We start from the raw sequence: 3,683 nt of genomic DNA, 5'->3' as shown, positions 1-3,683 counted from the left end.
GACAACTTTAACATGGAATAACTTAGGGATTTTTTTTTTTTAAGAAGACTAAGAGAAAAAGATGTTTTATATGACACATTCTACCAGTGTTCCAAGTTTCAAAGTGTTTCGTTAATGAAAAATGTGGCCCCCGTTTTAAAAAAGATCCAATAATTCTTGTAATTATTCCCCGGTAGAACCGGGAAATAAAACAGTTCAACAGTTTTTTCTACGATAATTTCTTCGTTCAACAGCAAAAAAATTCAATAACAGCAATGACAACACAACAAAACGCTTACCGAGAGCCAGTAAAATTACCTCTTCACTGTAGTGAGGGAAGAAAGCTTCTTACCACACAGCCACACAACTAACAACCTCACAAACTAGATGCAGTGAAATTATGTCAGTGACTAGGTCACATTTGGTGCAACGAAAATTTTGATACCGAATAAAAAATGTTTAAGCAAATGTATTTGAATAGCCAATAAGTGACTTAACAAAAACTGAATGAACTGGGCTACGAAATTCTACTTAAGCCACATTACACCCCCAACATCTCTCTCCAATAAACTACTACTATTACTTGCATCTCGGCAACTTTTTGTAAAAGATCTTCAACAACCAAGCAGCAGCTCACAATGCCTTCTTAGAATTCACCCGTTCCCGAACTCCATAATTATATACCACCAGATTTGATTTATTTCTTCTTGACAAAACCGAGTTATTATTATATAATTTATTCTATGATCAGATATATTCTTTTAAAGCTGATGGTTAAATACTGCAATTATTTTTGCACCAGCCTCAAACGAATGCCTTCAATATCTTCAGAAGTTAGACACTTCTTGCAAAAAAACATGTAATAACTGCTAAATTTGCCTCCTGGTAACAACCAGCGAGGGAGTTTCTGTTTGATCATTCGACCTGTTAGAAATAGAAAACGACTTTCTTCCAAATCTCCCCTGACTGTCTTACGAAAAGAAGAGATTTGTTGGATTTTGTAATGTAGTCATACATACTCTTAAATAGACGGGGGGTCATGGCTTGAATTCGTTTCGTGATAGATCTGTTCAATCAGAGCTGCCCTGGAGATAAAGAAGAAGAAAAAGAAAAAGAACAACAACAACAACAACAACAGTTAACAGCCAAAGTCAGTGTTCAGATGTTCTCTGGAGGCCTGTATTAGCTACTATGTAGTCTCGAGAAGTGTACCTAACCGTTTCAGTCAGTGTTGTTGTTGTTGTGGCCGTTGTTCAAAATGACCTTGTAAAAGTAGTTCTATGACCACAGATGACCCATTCTTGAACGTCTCATAGCTTATTTATTTATTTATTTTTGTTTGTTTGTTTGTTTGTTTTTTGTTTTTTTTTATAACCAAGACTACGTTATCTAATGTGTCCTTTTAATGATAAATATAATACGAAAAAGATTTGACTGCTATTTCAAGCCAGTCGAGTGATTGCGTTACAAGCTCCCCTGCTCTAGAAAGTTTTACATTCAGTAATGGTTCTTCTTAAAAGGTACTCCTCAAAAACAACTATTTCTTTATCCTCACAAAGCAACAGCAAGGTAGAGTTTGCCTAACAACGTGCTAAATTTAACTGGACCTGTTCGTTAAACCATAACAGTCTGCACGTGCAAATGACAGTAAATGTACGCAGAGTGCATCAGTTATGTCTGTGTCACCATGGAATCATTATATATAAATGAATTCGTTATATCGATGTCGTTCCTTTAAAAGATATTTTTCGTTGTACTCAGAAGAGCACTCTGAAATTAGATGAAGCAAATTCTCCGCTGAATTAACTAGCACTAATTTAGATAATTGTCCAGATCCGTAGTAAATCTAGTAATTGTGATTTATTCGATATTATGGACAGTCTCGAGATAGTGTGTTATTAATTACTCTACTCATGTAAATAGATGTCAGTTCTAGCTAATCCACTGATGCCTATACAGATTTTAATACTTCTCACACAGCTAAATGTCTTTAAGTGATCGTTCAAATTGGCTGCGATACTGCTATCAAATCACACGCTGTCGTCATAAATACACTCTTCTCCATAAAAGTTTGGTCTCCACTGGAACGCTTTTCGAGGGATTACCTGCAGTTTGACAACAACAAAAACGAGCCTGCGAGAGGGTCTCTGTGTAGTTTCTCAACCCGTGACAGATATGTCCCCTAAATCACAGTCTATCTGCTTAAAAAGAATTAACATATGAAGGATGAGCTAGTCCTAGATACGGTATGTTAAACAATAAGACGGAAAGCCATAGCAAGACATCTTTTTAACTTATGTGTGCTCTATTATAGCGGAGGCGCAATGGCCCAGCGGTTAGGGCAGCGGACTCGCGGTCACATAATCGCGGTTTCGATCCCCAGACCGGGCGTTGTGAGTGTTTATTGAGCGAAAACACCCAAAGCTCCACGAGGCTCCGGCAGAGGATAGTGGCGAACCCTGCTGTACTCTTTCACCACAACTTTCTCTCACTCTTACTTCCTGTTTCTGTTGTGCCTGCAATTCAAAGGGCCAGCCTTGTCACACTGTGTCACGCTGAATATCCCCGAGAACTACGTTAAGAATACACGTGTCTGTGGAGTGCTCAACCACTTGCACGTTAATTTCACGAGCAGGCTGTTCCGTTGATCGGATCAACTGGAACCCTCGACGTCGTAAGTGACGGAGTGCCAACAACAACAACAACAGCTCTATTATAGCAGATTTGAGGTTAAAGAATGACTCGTACAGCTGATAGTGCTACACCATCGAGTATTTTCTTGATGATCACAATGGTTGTGTTGTTATGTCATGCATTTAAATCTTCCACTTACGTGGAGGTGAAGAATTTCATGTTATGCTTTTTTGTGCTTTCCAAACGACAATAGTTGAAAGAAGGTCACCATGTAAACTGAAGAATTTGCTCTTTTTACGTATCGTGAGTCCCTCAGTAAAGATGGTGACTCAAGACAATGTGGATGTAAACAATAAATGCTTAAAAATTAAAATAGGTGAATATACTTACGTTCTTCTAATTAACAAAATGTTTTTCAGATGTTCATGAAATAAAAGTATGATTCTAGAAAACATCGTTGTTTCTTGTGATATGTAATCTTGCCTGCATTTTATAAAACTATTCAATAATATGAATTGTCGCTATTCAATAGTATGAATATTTTAAAGGAAAGATGTTTAAGTAAAAACATGGTTGCCTTTTTTTTCTTTTTGAACAATCATCCTCCACCCTTCAGATTTTAAGAATATCTTACATATTTTTTCTTGTATCCATACGATGATCATGTATGACATATAAATTATTTAGCCATGCTCTTCGTCAGTATGTATGCATGTATGTATGCATGTATATACTCTTTTTACTCTTTTACTTGTTTCAGTCATTTGACTGTGGCCATGCTAGAGCACCACCTTTAGTCGAGCAAATCGACCCCAGGACTTATTCTTTGTAAGCCTAGTACTTATTCTATCGGTCTCTTTTGCCGAACCGCTAAGTTACGGGGACGTAAACACACCAGCATCGGCTGTCAAGTGATGTTGGGGGGACAAACACAGACACACAAACACACATATATATATATATACATATACATATATACGACGGGCTTCTTTCAGTTTCCGTCTACCAAATCCACTCACAAAGCTTTGGTCAGCCCGAGGCTATAGTAGAAGACACTAGCCCAAGGTGCC

The sequence above is a fragment of the Octopus bimaculoides genome, chromosome 3, assembly GCF_001194135.2.
Source record: "Octopus bimaculoides isolate UCB-OBI-ISO-001 chromosome 3, ASM119413v2, whole genome shotgun sequence".
NCBI lineage: Eukaryota > Metazoa > Mollusca > Cephalopoda > Octopoda > Octopodidae > Octopus > Octopus bimaculoides.
Note: the sequence above shows the minus strand (reverse complement) of the source record.